At 53.2% G+C, this 18964-nt stretch overlaps 1 protein-coding gene and 1 long non-coding RNA gene across 4 annotated transcripts in view; both read right to left on the reverse strand.

Moving 5' to 3' along the window:
- The window catches only part of LOC136549716 (uncharacterized), a 54739-nt gene that overhangs the window by 13297 nt on the left and 22478 nt on the right, over window positions 1–18964 (reverse strand). The gene's annotated exons all lie outside the window — the stretch shown is intronic.
- Window positions 16034–17185, reverse strand: LOC136551520 (uncharacterized). The gene is made up of 3 exons (XR_010782594.1): window positions 17073–17185; window positions 16906–16971; window positions 16034–16774 (listed from the first exon to the last, which is right to left on the reverse strand). It is a non-coding gene; the product is annotated as an uncharacterized lncRNA (long non-coding RNA).

Below are 18964 nucleotides of genomic sequence, written 5' to 3' on the forward strand. Positions count from 1 at the left end.
CACGGACTCCATCCGTGCAACGGGAGCAAAGGCGTCGTCGAAGTCGACCCCCTCCTGCTGCACGAAACCTCGTGCCACCAAGCGAGCCTTGTGCTTGACGATGACGCCGGCTTCATCCCTCTTCAACTTGTACACCCACTTAAGGGTGATCGCGCGGTGACCACGAGGATAGTCAGCAAGCTCCCAGGTGCGGTTCTTCTCAACCGCATCCATCTCCAACTGCATCGCGGCGCGCCATGCCGCGTGTCTCTCGGCCTCTGCAAACGACCGAGGCTCGCCGTCGTCACACGCAAGGTGCAACTGCGCCTCCAGGTTGTGAGGCACTGGTCCCGGCACCGGCTGGTCGCCGAGAAGGTTCTCCACTGTACGGTACCGCAACGGCTCGCCGTCGTGGTACGCGTCGACGCGCTCCTCGTCGTGAGAGAGCGGAGTAGCGAGCTCAACCGGGCCGTGCTCGAAACGAGCTGGTGGTGGAGTAGACAGTGCCCGGAGTGGTGCCTGTCGGTGCTAGGAGTGCGTGGCGTTGCCGGCTATGGTGGAGCCGGCGAAGAGCTCATCGCAGCCGAGGTCCTGGCTGGAGAGCGTGGTGCTGTCGGAGTAGGCAGGTGCCGGGGTCGGTGGAGGCTCGGAGACTGGGGTAGACGCGCTCGCCGAAGAAGAACTGCCTACTCCCCCAGCTCCCTCGAAGTGGACATACTCGACAGTGAAGTCGTCGTACGTCGGAGCCGAGCCGTCGTCCACTGCCTTGTCCCACGCCCATCCTCGCCCTTCGTCGAACACAACGTCGCGCGCCGTGCGCACACGCTGTGTCTTCGGGTCGAGGACGCGGTAGGCCTTCGAGCCCTCCGCGTAGCCGATGAACACTCCCGGAGTGCTCCTGTCGTCGAGCTTGCTGATGTGGCCTAAGCTCCTTGGCGAACGCGAGGCAGCCGAAGACCCACAAGTGGGAGACCGCCGGCTTGCGCCCATGCCAAGCCTCGTACGGCGTCCTGCCGTCGAGCGCCTTGGTAGGCGAGCGGTTGAGGATGTAGACGGCCGTCACCACCGCCTCTCCCCAGAAGACAGCCGGCATCCCCCTCTGCTTGAGGAGGTACCCGAGCCATCCCCACAACCGTCTGGTTGCGCCGCTCGACGACGCCGTTCTGCTGCGGGCTGTACGGCGCGGAGTAGTGGCGCTGAATGCCCTCGTCAGCGCAGTACGACGCGAATTCAGCCACCGTGAATTCGCCGCCGTTGTCGGTGCGCAGCACGCGCAGCTTGCGGCCGCACTCCGCCTCCGCAGCAGCCTGCGCGCGTCTGATGGCGTCCGCAGCCTCTCCCTTGCTGCCGAGGACCATCACCCACATGTAGCGGGACGAGGTCGTCGATGAGCAGCAGGAAGTAGCGTCGTCCTCCTGGTGTGGCCGGTGTCACCGGGCCACACAAGTCCCCGTGCACGAGCTCGAGCCTCTCCTTGGCTCGAAAGCTCGCCCGCTAGGGGAAAAGGGAGTCGCCTCTGCTTCGTCAACACGCAGACGTCGCAGAGCTGCTCCACATGGTCGAGGCACGGCAGGCCTCGCACCATCTCCGTGGCACTGAGCCGCTTCAGGGCCTCAAAGTGAAGGTGCCTGAAACGCTCAGTGCCACTGCCACGCCTCGTCGTCCCGACAAGCAGCGAGACAGAGGGGTTGTGCCACCTGCACGTTAAGGACGTAGAGTCGATTTGCGCTTCTGGATACCTTGGCAAGAAGGCGACGACGACGATCCCAAATCCTCATGACTCCGTCCTCAACCACCACGCGCGAACCGTTCTCATCCAGCTGTCCCAAGCTGATGATGGAGTTCCTCAACGCGGGGATGTAGTAGACTCCGGTGAGCAGCCTGTGCTCACCAGACACGGCGGTGAAGATGATGGAGCCGACGCCCTTGATCTCCACGCCGAAGGCATCCCCAAACTTGACGGAGCCTCGGACGCTAGAGTCAAGCTCGGTGAAGAACTCCCGTCGACCGGTCATGTGATGGGTGGCGCCGGTGTCGAGGCACCACCCGTCAGTCTTGTCGTTGCCGGAGCTGTCGCCGAGGAGGGCGTGTGCATTTGGCTCGTCAAGGTGGAGGAGAGCCGCTGCGGCCGGTGCCGTTGGAGGTAGCTCGATGCTGGCATGTGCCATGAACAGAGCCGGCTCCTCCTCCGCCCGTGCGACGTGGGCCTGGCCACGTCGTGGCTGTCGACAGTCCTTGGCCCAATGGCCAAGCTGGCCGCAGTTGCGGCAAGGCGTCGTCTCGTGCCGGCTTGTGCCTGCCGGCGGCGCCGCCCTGGGCGCCTCCGCGGGCATCACCCTCGGCACGTCCTCGCGCCCCGGCCTGGGCGTCTCTGCGCGCCTTGCGTGGCTTGCCACGCTTGCGGCCGCCTGTCGCGGAAGAAGGCTCCCCCTTCCTCCGGTCACCTTGGCTGGCAAGCCACTGCTCCCGAGTGAGGAGGAGCTTCCCGCCAGTGGTGATGGGCCCCGAGAGGGACTGTGGCTCATCGCTGTCGACGACCTTGAGGCGACCTATCGCCTCCTCGATCGACATCGTGGAGAGATCCAGCAGAGACTCGATCGAGCGAGCCATCTGCTTGTACTTCTCGGGGACGCAGCGGAAGAGCTTTTCGACAGCTCTCTCCTCGCCGTAAGTGTCGTCGCCGAACTGCACCATCTTCTGCAACAGAGTGTTGAGACGGAGAGCAAAGTCATCAACGTCCTCACCTGGCTTGAAGGCCAGGTTCTCCCACTCCTTGCGAAGTGCCTGCAGTGTGGACTTGCGGGCGCGGTCGCTGCCGATGCGTGCCGCAGCGATGGCGTCCCAAGCCTCCTTGGCAGTTCGCTTGCTGGTAAGCGAGAACTGCATCTCGGGCGGGACTGCAGCGATGAGAGCATCCAGCGCCCGTCGATCTAGGTCGTAGTCAACTTCGCCATACCGGACTGCCTCCCACATGTGCCGCACCTGGAGCTTTACCCTCATCACCGCAGCCCACTCGACGTAGTTGGTCTTGGTGAGGGTAGGCCACCCACCGCCGGGACCGACGTCCCTGACAACAGCCTGGAGCCCGTGGTAACCACAGTACCGATCCGGGGAGAGAGAGCCACGCTGCCTGTGAAGGCCGCGCTCTCCATCGACCCGTCGGTACCTATCCGGGGAGAGAGAGCCACGCTGCCTGTGAAGACCGCGCTCTCCATCGACCCGTCCGCCTCCGTTGCCGTGCGCGCCTCCTCCAGGAGCGCCACCGGCGCGTCCGCGCCTGTCTGGGCTGCCGCCGCGCTCGTGGGCGTGCGCGGCTGCCCCAGGTGCGCCACCGCCGTGCACGCCTCCTCCAGGAGCGCCGCCGGCGCGTCCACGCCTGTCTGGGCTACCGCCACGCTCGTGGACGTGCGCGGCTGCCCACTGCGCCGCCTGCGCTCGCGCTGCCTCCCTCCCTAGCAGCTCGAGGTCCGCGTCGGCGGTGTCGTCAGCGGAAATGGAGCTGCCGATGCTGCCGCGCAGAGCCTCGACCTCCGCTGCCGCCGCACGCGCTGCATTCGCCGCCGCTGCTGCCTCCGCCTCCGCTCTGGCTGCTGCCAGCTCCGCCGCTGCCAGCCTCGACGCCCTTGCCGCCGCCGCAACGGTCTCTGCCGCCGCTCGCTCGCGTTCCTCTGCCGCGGCAAGTTCGGCCTCCTGCCGACGCCACGTGCTCGAGGCGACCGAGCGCTGAGACTGCCCTGCGGACATGACGCGCTACCGGGGGGCTGCTGCGTGGGGAGAGAGCTGCTTCAGACGAGCTAGGAGAGGAGTGAACAGGAGCGGCCGGAGGAGCTGCTGCTGCCAACAGCTGGGGCTGTTGTGGGGATGGGAGAGAAGATGAGCAAGAGATGCTCAGGCTACAGGATAATACGGCTCTGATACCAGTTGTTAGTCGTTGAATTCTCCCTCTTGGTAGTAGGGGAATTCTTACTCTCATCGAGAGAGGATGACACTAGGAGTTGAGGCAATTTTCTTGTCTATTTCTCACACAAGCTCACACAAATGCCATACCAACCTGAGGGGTTGGGGTTACATATTTATAGGCTGCTAGCCAGCCAAGCATATGCCAAGATGCTAGTCTAAGATGCTAATATGCTGTCCTAGCTAAGATGCTGTCCTCTAGTCTAAGATGCTGTCCTCTAAGATGCTGTCCTCTAGTCTAAGATGCTGTCCTAAAAACAGAAAAATAGCCACAAGGACCATGACCATGTGAGCATTATAGCCCCACAAAGACCAGCCACACATGAGACTTATCCATCACATGAAGTCTCTGTAAACGGCCATGTAATCTCTGTGTCTTTTCTGTCTTCCTCACCATCAGAGTCCGATGCTCAGTTGACGTGGGGGACCAGTCCGTCCACCACTGCCTCATTGTCTTCCATCTACTGTGATCTCACGGATGATAAAAGTGATGAGGGTGTGGAGGGCGAATGTTATGTGCATGCAGTTGCACCGTGGCAGAGTGACGCTCATGAAGGCACTCGTTTTCCATCTACTCATGCACAAGATGGAGAAGCAACAGACCAATCATGCATTAATGCAGCACCATGATGGAACTCGTGCTGACAAGGGAATCGAAGCGACCCACACGTTGTTTTACACTTATCAAACAAGGACACTTTTCCAATCCTTATCCGATGATGAAAAGGGGGGCAGAAGGAGTAACAAACAGCGGTCAACCAATTGAATTGCCAGACAGGCCAATGAACCGATGAACCACGATCTTACTGGTTTGAACGCTGGTTGTTTCAGTAACAGTGTTGGTTGGAACTAGCAATGGAGGCCAGTGCAAGAGCGAGTAAGGAGGGCAGCAGATAGGCAGTATAGATTGCAACCATAATGAGGCGGTCAGTAACTCAAGCAGAGTAATTTGTGGCAACAATAGGTAATCGGCCAAGTGGTGTGCGGAAGCAGAAGCAGATAACATGCTCCGTGTCCTTTTGAAACTCTCTCTCGCAAGCTGAAAGCAACAGCCAAAGGCTTACAAAGTTGGAGCCAAAACAATGTAGGACATCTGAAATCACAACTTGGCATTGCAAGGGAAGTCCTGCGTCAACTGGAGATCGCCCAAGATAGTCGTACATTATCTCCGGGAGAAACATGGCTGAGGAACTATCTGAAGAAACATTCCCTTGCACTCTCCTCGCTCTTGCGGATTATAGCAAGACTTTGGTCACGAATCACAACTGGCTCAGTGATGAGGGTGCCAACACTGCTCTATTCCATGCCCAGGCACGATATTGCAAGCAACAGAATTTTGTAGCACAGATTGTTGCCAACGGCCAAGTTTATACAGAGCAGGTGCAGAAAGCTGGAATTATTGATGAATTCTATTTTTCCTTGCTGGGACAAAATGCACCAAGGCAAAGGACATTTAATTTGGAAGCTCTTGGGAGTCCCTAGCCATGATCTATCAGAGCTGGACGTTCCTTTTTCTGAGGAAGAAGTGTGGAATTCGATCAAGATGCTGCCACCAGACAAAGCGCCAGGACCGGATGGTTTCACTGGACGTTTCTATCAGGCTTGTTGGCCAATAATTAAAAAAGAAGTCATAGAAGCAATCTCAGCTGTGTGGAGTGAAAGTGCAATCAAGCTCTAATTGTGGATTTTTGCGATAATGACCACGCAATTAGAGAACTACTCAGATTTATCGAGATGACAAGCAGGGAATCTATGTTTGAGGATGTTATACGAAATGGAGGAGCCCCCAATTATAAATGTTGATGGCTTCAAACTCAAAGGAGATTTAAATTCTTTTATATTTTGAATTTGAGTATAAGAAAAGTTGTACTATAAAGGGGGACACAATGGTTAAGCTAACAGGTGCTACCAAGTGCTCAATCTTACACATACATCCTCAATTACTCAGCCAAGACAGCCAACGCTTCACTCTTACCCTTGCTGTCTTGCCTAGTGCGATAGTGTCGCACCTGGAGAGAGGCACTGCCGCACTTGAGCCCGACAGTGCCATGACTCAAGTGACCGTTGGGGCTAGGGGTACTTATACCTTTCCCCTTCCTCTGCAACATCTCTCTTCTCTCTCCCACTCATTTAGCTCGTCCAAGAACAGAAGAGTGCCCTTCTCTCTCTCTCCTCCATTGGTGACCTTGAGCTCCCAAGCAATCTCCCTTGATTTCCCCATCAATCCTTGAGAGAAAAAGGTCCCAAACTCAATTAGAGAGCAGATCCTTTGATTCCCAACTCAAAAGAGCACTTGGTTCATGTTTTAGCTGGCGACTGTGTTTATTACTCTTGGAGCTTTGCTCCTAGCCGGCTAGAGTGTCGCCCGTGGAGCTTGCCAGTGGTTATGTTTATTACTCTTGGAGCTTTGCTCCTAGCCGGCTAGAGCGTTGCCCGTGGAGCTTGCCAACTTGTGTGCCAGCCCTAGAAGGTTTGTAACCACCTCTTAAAGCTAGTAAACTCACCGCTCATCTCAAGAGTTAAGTCTCTTGACTTAAGAACGAGGAAGGGTTGCAAAGTCCTAAGCCTTAGTGGCTAACCTTAACAACGTGAATGTAGGCAAGCCTTGGTGGCGAGCTGACTCACGGGTTAAATCATCGTGTCACCTTGTGCTTGATGTACATCATTTGCATTTCATATTGTTGTTGAGGTGATTTTTAGGGTATGTGGTCGATGTACTTGTGTGTTGTGTTTCTACCACTTCTAGCTCTTGATCTATGAATCTCATACCTACAGGAAGCAAAAAAATTTCTCCGATTCAAGTTTACATTCGCTAATTTTGAACTGTGACTCGAAGTTGTCTGCAGGTGCGGCAGTGCCGCTGTTCTATCCCGGCAGTGCCGCGAGGTCAGAGCGGCAATGCCGCAGGTTGAATTTGATGAAAGTTTGAGTGTTTTAACAGGCCTATTCACCACCCTCTAGGCTAACCAGAGATCCTACAAGTGATATCAGAGTCGGTTACCTCGTGAGCGCTTCACCGCGTGAGGCATGGAGCCTGCAGGAGGAACTAGTGGCGTGAAGCCGATGGATGTCGACACGGACAACAGCGAGTTGAGCGCATCAACAGCAAGCAACACCAGGCTACCACATCTTGAGGCTACCGATGCCGAAAGAGCTCTCAATGACAATGAAAGAAGAAGGAAGGAGGCAAGAAAGCTCAAAAAAAGCAAGAGAGAGGAAGAAGGAGCAGCAGCGGTTAGAAGACAAGAAGCAAAGAAAAGAAGAAAGAAAGCTCATAAGAGAAGCGAGAGAAGGAGAGAAGCTTGGAAGAAGAAAGAAGAAGAGAAGGCAACAAATGCATCATCAAGTGACATATCAAGTAGTTCCGAAAATGGAGATGATGAATTCTATCAAGTGTCGAAGAGGGACAAGAAGGAGAAGAGAGGAAAGGGCAAAGACAACAACAACAAATATGTCGTCGTATCCTTTAAATATTCTTCTATACCTATGATTAACCATGATCGGAGGTCTTTCATCAATGTGCCCGTAGGCAAGCTACCTCATTTCAATAGGACTAACTTTGCCAAGTGGAAGCACTTGATGAGAGCCTATTTTATAGGTCTTCACCCCGGAATTTGGGAGATTGTTTGCAATGGATTTGAGCCACCAATTGATCCCAAGAACCCAACATTAGAGGAGATGAGAATCATTCACCTCAATGGGTAAGCCACAAGTGTATTGCTTAGTGCTTTGGATGGTGATGAGTACAATAGAGTGATTGGGGTTGATGTTGTTAGTCGCTGAATTCAAACTCTTGGTAGTAGGAGAATTCTTGCTCTCATCGAGAGAGGATGACACTAGGAGTTGAGGCAATTTTCTTGTCTATTTCACAAACAAGCTCACACAAATGCCATACCAACCTGAGGGGTTGGGGTTACATATTTATAGGCTGCTAGCCAGCCAAGCATATGCCAAGATGCTAGTCTAAGATGCTAGTCTAAGATGCTAATATGCTGTCCTAGCTAAGATGCTGTCCTCTAGTCTAAGATGCTGTCCTCTAGTTTAAGATGCTGTCCTAAAAACAGAAAAACAGCCACAAGGACCATGACCATGTGAGCATCATAGCCCCACAAAGACCAGCCACACATGAGACTTATCCATCATTCTCCCCCTAAGTCTTGTGCGTCGTCTTGTGGGAGAGTTGAACCATCCCGGTCCTGGAGCAGAGCTCAAGGAACTTGATCCTCCCAAGGGGCTTGGTGAGCAGGTCCGCAAGCTGGTCCTTGGTGTTGATGTAGCTCGCCTTGATGCTCCCTTCCTCCAAACAGCCTCGGATGAAGTGGTACCTCACCCGGATGTGCTTGCTGCCTTCGTGGAACACGGGGTTCTTTGCGAGGGCCAGAGCGGACTTGCTGTCCACCCTGAGCTCTACCGCTCTAGTGTCTCTGCCGAGGAGATCACCAAGCAGTCGAGCGAGCCAGAGCGCCTGAGTCGAAGCGGTGGAGGCCGCTATGTACTCGGCCTCGCAGCTGGACAAGGCCACCACCTGCTGCTTGACCGACTGCCAGCTAACGAGGCACTTGCCGAGGAAGAAGAGGATCCCGCTCGTGCTCTTGCTGGTGTCGATGTCACCGGCGTGGTCGCTGTCGCTGTACCCGACGAAGTGTGCCGCCCCAGGGCACCTCGGGTAGTAGAGGCCGTGGTCGAGAGTCCCCGCAACGTAGCGGATGATCCTCTTCACAGCCTGCTGGTGCTCCGTCGTCGGTCGCTGCATGAACCGACTAACGTAGCCGACGGAGAATGCCAAGTCCGGCCGTGTGTGGGCGAGGTAGCGAAGGCTCCCCACAAGACGCCGGTACTGCGTAGCGTCCACCTCCTCCGTCGTGCTGTCGCGGCTCAGCTTCAGCCTCTCCTCCATCGGAGTGAGAGCTGGGTTGCAGTCGGTGAGCCCAGCTAGCTCAACGACGCGCTTGGCGTAGGCGGTCTGTCGAAGCGTGATCCCAGAGTCATCCTGGTGTACCTCGATTCCCAGGTAGAAGGAGAGAGGCCCCAGGTCACTCATCTGGAAGGTGGCCTTCATCTCTTCCTTCAATGCCGCCACCTCCGCATCCTTGCTGCCGGTGATCACCAAGTCGTCGACGTAGACACCCACCAGCAGGGCATTACCTCCATTGCCCCGTCGGTAGATGGCCGCCTCGTGCGGGCTTTGCTCGAAGCCCATCCCCTTTAGCGTGAAATCCAGCTTGGCATTCCACGCCCTCAGTGCCTGCCGCAAGCCATAGAGGGCCTTGCGCAGGCGGAGCACCTTGCCCTCCTTGCCGGGGATCGCAAATCCCGGCGGCTGGTGCACGTAGACCTCCTCCTTCAAGTCGCCGTTAAGGAACGCCGACTTGACGTTCATGTGATGAACACGCCAACCCTCCTGGGCAGCTAGCGCAAGGAGGAGTCGCACGGACTCCATCCGTGCCACGGGAGCAAAGGCGTCGTCGAAGTCGACCCCCTCCTGCTGCACGAAACCTCGTGCCACCAAGCGAGCCTTGTGCTTGACGATGGCGCCGGCTTCATCCCTCTTCAACTTGTACACCCACTTAAGGGTGATCGCGCGGTGACCACGTGGAAGGTCAGCAAGCTTCCAGATGCGGTTCTTCTCAACCGCATCCATCTCCAACTGCATCGCGGCGCGCCATGCCGCGTGTCTCTCGGCCTCTGCAAACGACCGAGGCTCGCCGTCGTCACACGCAAGGTGCAACTGCGCCTCCAGGTCATGAGGCACCGGTCCCGGCACCGGCTGGTCGCCGAGAAGGTTCTCCACCGTACGGTACCGCAACGGCTCGCCGTCGTGGTACGCGTCGACGCGCTCCTCGTCGTGAGAGAGCGGAGTAGCGAGCTCAACCGGGCCGTGCTCGACACGAGCTGGTGGTGGAGTAGACGTGCCCGTAGTGGTGCCTGACGGTGCTGGAGTGCGTGGCGTTGCCGGCTGTGGTGGAGCCGGCGAAGAGCTCATCGCAGCCGAGGTCCTGGCTGGAGAGCGTGGTGCTGTCGGAGTAGCAGGTGCCGGGGTCGGTGGAGGCTCGAAGACTGGGGTAGACGCGCTCGCCGAAGAAGAACTACCTACTCCCCCAGCTCCCTCGAAGTGGACGTACTCGACAATGAAGTCGTCGTACGTCGGAGCCGAGCCGTCGTCCACTGCCTTGTCCCACGCCCATCCTCGCCTTTCGTCGAACACAACGTCGCGCGCCGTGCGCACATGCTGTGTCTTCGGGTCGAGGATGCGGTAGGCCTTTGAGCCCTCCGCGTAGCCGATGAACACTCCCGGAGTGCTCCTGTCGTCGAGCTTGCTGATGTGGCCAAGCTCCTTGGCGAACGCGAGGCAGCCGAAGACCCGCAAGTGGGAGACCGCCGGCTTGCGCCCATGCCAAGCCTCGTACTGGCGTCCTGCCGTCGAGCGCCTTGGTAGGCGAGCGGTTGAGGATGTAGTACGGCCGTCACCACCGCCTCGCCCCAGAAGACAGCCGGCATCCCCCTCTTCTTGAGGAGGGCCCGAGCCATCCCCACAACCGTCTGGTTGCGCCGCTCGACGACGCCGTTCTGCTGTGGGCTGTACGGCGCGGAGTAGTGGCGCTGAATGCCCTCGTCAGCGCAGTACGACGCGAATTCAGACGCCGTGAATTCGCCGCCGTTGTCGGTGCGCAGCACGCGCAGCTTGCGGCCGCACTCCGCCTCCGCAGCAGCCTGCGCGCGTCTGATGGCGTCCACAACCTCTCCCTTGCTGCCGAGGACCATCACCCACATGTAGCGGGAGAGGTCGTCGACGAGCAGCAGGAAGTAGCGTCGTCCTCCCGGTGTGGCCGGTGTCACCGGGCCACACAAGTCCCCGTGCACGAGCTCGAGCCTCTCCTTGGCTCGAAAGCTCGCCCACTGGGGAAAAGGGAGTCGCCTCTGCTTCGTCAACACGCAGACGTCGCAGAGCTGCTCCACATGGTCGAGGCACGGCAGGCCTCGCACCATCTCCGTGGCACTGAGCTGCTTCAGGGCCTCAAAGTGAAGGTGCCTGAAACGCTCGTGCCACTGCCACGCCTCGTCGTCCCGACGAGCAGCGAGACAGAGGGGTTGTGCCACCTGCACGTTAAGGACGTAGAGTCGATTTGCGCTTCTAGATACCTTGGCAAGAAGGCGACGACGACGATCCCAAATCCTCATGACTCCGTCCTCAACCACCACGCGCGAACCGTTCTCATCCAGCTGTCCCAAGCTGATGATGGAGTTCCTCAACGCGGGGATGTAGTAGACTCCGGTGAGCAGCCTGTGCTCACCAGACACGGCGGTGAAGATGATGGAGCCGACGCCCATGATCTCCACGCCGGAGGCATCCCCAAACTTGACGGAGCCTCGGACGCTAAAGTCAAGCTCGGTGAAGAACTCCCGTCGACCAGTCATGTGATGGGTGGCGCCGGTGTCGAGGCACCACCCGTCAGTCTTGTCGTTGCCGGAGCTGTCGCCGAGGAGGGCGTGTGCTTTTGGCTCGTCAAGGTGGAGGAGAGCCGCTGCGGCCGGTGCCGCTGGAGGTAGCTCGATGCTGGCATGTGCCATGAACAGAGCCGGCTCCTCCTCCGCCTGTGCGACGTGGGCCTGGCCGCGTCGTGGCTGTCGACAGTCCTTGGCCCAATGGCCAAGCTGGCCGCAGTTGCGGCAAGGCGTCCTCTCGTGCCGGCTTGTGCCTGCCGGCGGCGCCGCCCTGGGCGCCTCCGCGGGCATCACCCTCGGCACGTCCTCGCGCCCCGGCCTGGGCGTCTCTGCGCGCCTTGCGTGGCTTGCCACGCTTGCGGCCGCCTGTCGCGGAAGAAGGCTCCCCCTTCCTCCGGTCACCTTGGCTGGCAAGCCACTGCTCCCGAGTGAGTAGGAACTTCCCGCCAGTGGTGATGGGCCCCGAGAGGGACTGTGGCTCATCGCTGTCGACGACCTTGAGGCGACCTATCGCCTCCTCGATCGACATCGTGGAGAGATCCAGCAGAGACTCGATCGAGCGAGCCATCTGCTTGTACTTCTCGGGGACGCAGCGGAAGAGCTTTTCGACAGCTCTCTCCTCGCCGTAAGTGTCGTCGCCGAACTGCACCATCTTCTGCAACAGAGTGTTGAGACGGAGAGCAAAGTCATCAACGTCCTCACCTGGCTTGAAGGCCAGGTTCTCCCACTCTTTGCGAAGTGCCTGCAGTGTGGACTTGCGGGCGCGGTCGCTGCCGATGCGTGCCGCAGCGATGGCGTCCCAAGCCTCCTTGGCAGTTCGCTTGCTGGTAAGCGAGAACTACATCTCGGGCGGGACTGCAGCGATGAGAGCATCCAGCGCCCGTCGATCTAGGTCGTAGTCAACTTCGCCATACCGGACTGCCTCCCACATGTGCCGCACCTGGAGCTTTACCCTCATCACCGCAGCCCACTCGACGTAGTTGGTCTTGGTGAGGGTAGGCCACCCACCGCTGGGACCCACGTCCCTGACAACAGCCTGGAGCCCGTGGTAACCACGGTACCGATCCGGGGAGAAAGAGCCACGCTGCCTGTAAAGGCCGCGCTCTCCATCGACCCGTCGGTACCGATCCGGGGAGAGAGAGCCACGCTGCCTGTGAAAGCCGCGCTCTCCATCGACCCGTCCGCCACCGTTGCCGTGCGCGCCTCCTCCAGGAGCGCCACCGCCGTGCGCGCCACCTCTACGAGCGCCACCGGCGCGTCCGCGCCTGTCTGGGCTACCGCCGCGTTCGTGGGCGTGCGCGGCTGCCCCAGGAGCGACACGGCCGTGCGCGCCTCCTCCAGGAGCGCCGCCGACGCGTCCGCGCCTGTCTGGGCTACCGCCACGCTCGTGGACGTGCGCGGCTGCCCACTGCGCCGCCCGCGCTCGCGCTGCCTCCCTCCCTAGCAGCTCGAGGTCCGCGTCGGCGGTGTCGTCAGCGGAAATGGAGCTGCCGATGCTGCCGCGCAGAGCCTCGACCTCCGCTGCCGCCGCACGCGCTGCATTTGCCGCCGCCGCTGCCTCCGCCGCCGCGCTGCCTCCGCCTCCGCTCTGGCTGCTGCCAGCTCCGCCGCTGCCAGCCTCGACGCCCTTGCCGCCACCGCAGCGGTCTCTGCCGCCGCTCGCTCGCGTTCCTCTGCCGCGGCAAGTTCGGCCTCCTGCCGACGCCGCGTGCTCGAGGCGACCGAGCACTGAGACTGCCCTGCGGACATGACACGCTACCGGGGGGCTGCTGCGTGGGGAGAGGGCTGCTTCAGACGAGCTAGGAGAGGAGTGAACAGGAGCGGCCGGAGGAGCTGCTTCTGCCAACAGCTGGGGCTGTTGTGGGGCTGGGAGAGAAGATGAGCAAGAGATGCTCAGGCTACAGGATAATACGGCTCAGATACCAGTTGTTAGTCGCTGAATTCTCACTCTTGGTAGTAGGAGAATTCTTACTCTCATCGAGAAAGGATGACACTAGGAGTTGGGGCAATTTTCTTGTATATTTCTCACACAAGCTCACACAAATGCCATACCAACCTGAGGGGTTGGGGTTACATATTTATAGGCTGCTAGCCAACCAAGCATATGCCAAGATGCTAGTCTAAGATGCTAATATGCTGTCCTAGCTAAGATGCTGTCCTCCGTCCTAGCTAAGATGCTGTCCTCTAGTCTAAGATGCTGTCCTAAAAACAGAAAAACAGCCACAAGGACCATAACCATGTGAGCATCATAGCCCCACAAAGACCAGCCACACATGAGACTTATCCATCAGATGTTGCCAAGCAAATATGGGACACTTTGCACCTAGCACATGAAGGGGTTGACAAAGTGAGAGGCAAAAATTGATTTGTTGATGTCAAAACTCAACCGATTTGTAATCTTGGATGGAGAGAGACCATAAGAGATGTTTGATAGGTTGATGACAATGGTGGGCAAGATTAAAGACTATGGTTGTGATGAGCTAGATGATTACAAAGTTGTCAAGATTATGTTAGAGGCTTATTCACTTAGAAATGAGACCGTAGTAACTCTAATTAGAGAGAAAAAAAAGTTTGAGTATTTCATACCAAATGATGTACTTGGGAGGATCTTGACCTTTGACATGCAAAGAGAAGAAGCAAATGAGAGGAAGAAGTTTGGTGAATTACAAGCAAAGATAAAAGGCATCAAGATCAAGGATGTAGCTCTCAAGGCCAACAAATCAAGTAAGCAAGTCTAAGATCAACAAGCAAGCTTCAACTAGCAAGACCAAAGCAATAAAGCAAGTCCAAGAAAGAGTAGAAACCACATCATCTTAAATCGAATGTGAAAATGATGATCAATATGATAAGGTTGATGATGTTGCTCTCTTTATGAAGAGGTTTCACAAGAGACTAAAGAAGTAAGGCTACAATGCACTGAAGAGAAACTTTCCAAACAAGAAAAAAAGGACATGCTACAATTGTTGTAGCACCGATCACTTTATTGCCAAGGGTCCATATGAGATCAAGGACACCAAATACAAGAAAGACAAGAAAGAGGAGAAGGCCGACCGTAAAAGAGCAGGAAATACATGGGAGAGACTCATATTGGGCATGAATAGGACTCAACTAGAGAGAACACAAGTGAAGAAGATGAGAAAGTTGCAACCATTGCTATTCACAAGTCATCCCCTACACCAAGGCTCTTCAACATGTCCAACGATGACTACTACTCCCCTCACATTTGTCTCATGGCAAAGCGTGAGAAGGTAAAATATAAATCGAAGGCCAAATCTCCACCTCCTAGTGATATCTCTAGTAGTGATATTAGTGATAGCTTTAATGATGATGAATCTAGTGACGAAGAAATAAACATTATAACTAAAAATTTGGAAGAAAGACTTAATTATTCATCACTAACCTAATGGAGGATTTAGAGTGTCCAAGCCGAGTTAGAATCTAGAGAATACTCTTATCCAACAAGAGGATCTCTACATTACTAGCAAAGAAGCTCTTGCATTAGAGAGAAGTAAGGTGGAATCCTTGCGCAAGGCTTTGACCAAAGATCAAGAGGACCATACTATTACAAATAAATCAAATAATGCTCTCAAAAAAAGGTATTGTGACTTGGATGAGAAGCACAAAGAACTTGAGATGCAATATGGCATTCTTTGGGATGGCAACTCACATCTCCCAAAGAGAGATGAAACCTCTATTCCTTCCACTAGTCAAGGTTGTGAAAAATGTTTTAATCTTAATTTAAATACTTATTCCACTAACCTTACAAACATGGAGGCTATGACAAAGAAGATTGCTGGACTCAATGAAATTATTGGAAAAGGGTGGATGGGTGAGACCCAATCTAATGACAAAAAGAATGATAAATCAAAAAGAGTCAAGACCACAATTCAAATAAGGAAGGCATCCCTCAATTAAGCATGGGCTTGGACACACAAAAGGAGTCAAGACATGGAAGAAGGATAGTGAATGGCTATGAGTGTGTGCAATTTGAGAGGAAGGGCAAAATTGGTACAGATGAGCCAGCTCAGACCGTAGCAGTGCAGTGTCCCTGAGCGACAGTGCCGCACCCGACAAAATTGGGAAGGCTGTCAATTCTATTCCTGATCAAACTAAGATTTAATGTGGGGCAACAAGAACAAGTATGCCTATCAACCAAAGATTTATGCACATCAACAAAGCTTGACATCATGCTTTGTTTTAAAGAGCAACAACAGTAAAAAAGTGGTTGCCAAATATGTTGAAAAGGAAATCAACATACTTCTATTTGGGTTCCTAAGTTTCTTGTGGCTAACATGAAAGGCCCCAAGTCAAATTGAGGACCTAAATCTAGCAACTAAACTTGTTTTGTAGGCATACTCCTCCGGTGAATCAAGTTAAGTGCTTGATAGCCGATGTACAAATCACATGACCGGATAAAGGAGTATGTTCTCATCATATTCCCCGATGACGCATTCAAATGAAAATATTGTCTTTAGAGACAGACAATTCAAAGAGAGATGTGATTAGTCTCAGTAAAGTTACTATAACCCTTGAGTATTCAATTACAAATGTATTACATGTTGATTCGTTAAGTTACAACTTGTTGTCCATTTCTCAATTGTGTGAGATAGGCTACAATTGTCTCTTTACAGGATAAGGGTGTGAAAGTATTTAGAAGAGAGGATTCCTCTATTGTCTTTATGGGTTGATTAAAGAACAAGCTTTACTTAGTTGATTTCAACAAAAGTAAAGCTAAGTTTTAGACTTGTTTAGTGGCAAAATCTAGCATGGGTTGGCTTTGACATCGTCGACTAACTCATGTTGAGATGAGAAACTTGGCCAAACTTATAAAAGATGAACACACCCGTTAGACTAACAAATGTTCACTTTGGAAAATATAAGATTTGTAGCGCTTGTCAAGCCGGAAAGCAAGTTGACGTACCTCACGCACCAAAGAGCATCATGACCACCATGCAACCATTGGAGCTAATACATATGGATCTCTTTGGACCGGTCGCCTACCTAAGTATCGGGGGTAACAAATATGATCGTGTTATTGTTGATGACTATTCCCATTTCACTTGGGTATTTTTCTTGCATGACAAGTGCCAAGATCGAGAGAAGGTGTAGATATTTATTAAAAGAGCTCAAAAGGAGTTCGGTCTTCCCATGAACAAAGTGAGAAGCGACAATAGGGACCGAATTTAAGAATACTCTAGTTGAGAAATTTCTTAATGAAGAGGGCATGAAGCATGAGTTTTCAACTCTATACACCCCTCAACAAAATGATATAATAGAGAGGAAGAATCGTATACTCATTGACATGGCAAGGACAATGCTAGATGAGTACAAGACGTCGGACATCGTTTGGTGCGAGGACGGCAACACTGCTTGCCATGCCATCAACCGCCTCTACCTACACAAGAAGTTGAAGAAAACTTCATATGAGCTTCTAACCGGTAACAAGCCTAAAGTGTCTTACTTTAGAGTGTTTGGTTACAAGTGTTTCATACTTAACAAAAAAACCCAAAACCTCTAAGTTTGCACCTAAAGTTGATTAAGGTGTTCTTGTTCTGAATCAAATGAGCATGGCTACCGTGTCTACAACAAAACCTGCAGGAGAGTTGAGATTGCGGTAAACGTGACATTTGATGAATCTAATGACTCTCAAGTGGAGCAAGTTGATTCAAGTGTTGTAGAAAAAGAGGATCCACCATGTGAAGCAATCAAGCAATTGGCCATTGATGATATTAGACCACAAGAAGATGAAGTCATTGAAGTGGAGGTTCCTCAAGTTGCTGCTACACCTATTTCCGCTGACGTACCTGATGCTAAACAGCAGCAGACACATGTTGCAACACCTGCACACGGCAGTGCCACACTTGAGAGCGACAGTGCCGAACCTACAAGTTAGCAGCAACTGATTCAACTCCAACTCGTGGAAAAGACCTACAACCCATATTTGAGCAAGAAAATGAAGGTCCAAAAGATGAACAAGACGCCTTTGAGCATCCAAGGCTAAGGCAAATAATACAACGGGATCATCCTGTTGACAACATCCTTGTGAGTCTTCGAAAGAGAGTAACAACTCGTTCACATTTAACAATTTTTTGTCAATATTACTCGTTTATTTCCTCTTTAGAACCTCTTAAAATAGAACAAGCACTTGGAGACCTGGATTGGGTGATTGCCATGTAAGAATAGCTCAACAACTTCAAAAGAAATCAAGTGTGGACCTTGGTGGAACAAGCCAATACTAATGTCATTGGCACCAAGTAGATCTTCTGCAACAAGCAAGATAAGAATGGAGTGGTGAGAAGGAACAAAGCAAGATTGGTTACTCAAGGTTTCACTCAAGTAGAAGGCTTGGACTTTGAAGAAACATATGGTGGTAAGGCTTTGAAGCAATCCAAATGCTTCTAGCCTATGCCGCTCATCACAACTTCAAGCTATATCAAATGGATGTGAAGAGTGCATTTCTCAACGGCCCTATTCACAAACTTGTCTATGTTAAGCAACCACCGGACTTTGAAGGTCATAAGTTTCCCAACCATGTCTACAAACTCCAAAAGACGCTTTATGAACTTAAACAAGCACCAAAAGCATGATATGAATGCCTTAAGGAATTCTTGCTTAAACAAGGCTTTGAAATAGGCAAAGCCGATCCTACCATTTTCACTCACAAAGTCGACAAAGATATATTTGTGTGTCAAATATATATCGATGACAAAATATTTGATAGTACTAGTCATTATTTTTGTGAAGAATTTAGTAGGATCATGACCAAGAGATTTGAGATGTCCATGATGGGTGAATTAAAATTCTTTCTCGGATTTGAAATCAATCAAGTGAAGGATGGAACTTTCATTAACCAAACAAAGTACACCCATGATATGCTCAATAAGTTTGACATGGTGAATGCCAAGCCTATCAAAACTCCCAAACCAACCAATGGACATCTAGATCTCAATGATGAAAGAAAAGTCGTGGATACTAAGATATATCGCTTCATGATCGGCTCTCTACTATATTTGTGCGCATCTAAGCCCGATATTATACTTAGTGTGTGGATGTGTGCTAGATTTCAAGCTAACCCGAAAGAGTGTCACTTAGTGGCCATTAAGAGAATCTTGAGATATTTAGTACATACTCTTAACCTTGGCTTGTGGTATCATAAGGGCTCCAAGTTTGATCTACTTGGTATTCGGATTCCGATTACGTCGGTTGCAAAGTAGATCGAAAAAGCACCTCGGGGACATATCAATTCATTGGACAGTCCCTAGTGTCTTGGAAGTTCTAAGAAGCAAAATTGTGTAGCCCGTTGACACGTATTCGGATTCCGATTACTCCTACCATTAGAGAGTATTCTGAGGAAGTGATCATGAGGCATTCCGTTGACACACGTGCTCATCCCGTGCTCAACTATGCGGAAAAGCTAAAGATGGTGAAAGAAGCACGTGAGAACAAACCTTATGAGCAACCAAAGGATTTGAGGGTAGACTACAGATTTTGGAATGAGTTTCATTCCAACTTTTGTGCCTCAGTGATCTTGAACTCAAGAAGTCCAAGATTATCAAGATGCAGTACGTTGCTGGGAGGAGATGAA

Source organism: Miscanthus floridulus, chromosome 4 (assembly GCF_019320115.1).
Source record: "Miscanthus floridulus cultivar M001 chromosome 4, ASM1932011v1, whole genome shotgun sequence".
Taxonomy (NCBI): Eukaryota; Viridiplantae; Streptophyta; class Magnoliopsida; order Poales; family Poaceae; genus Miscanthus; species Miscanthus floridulus.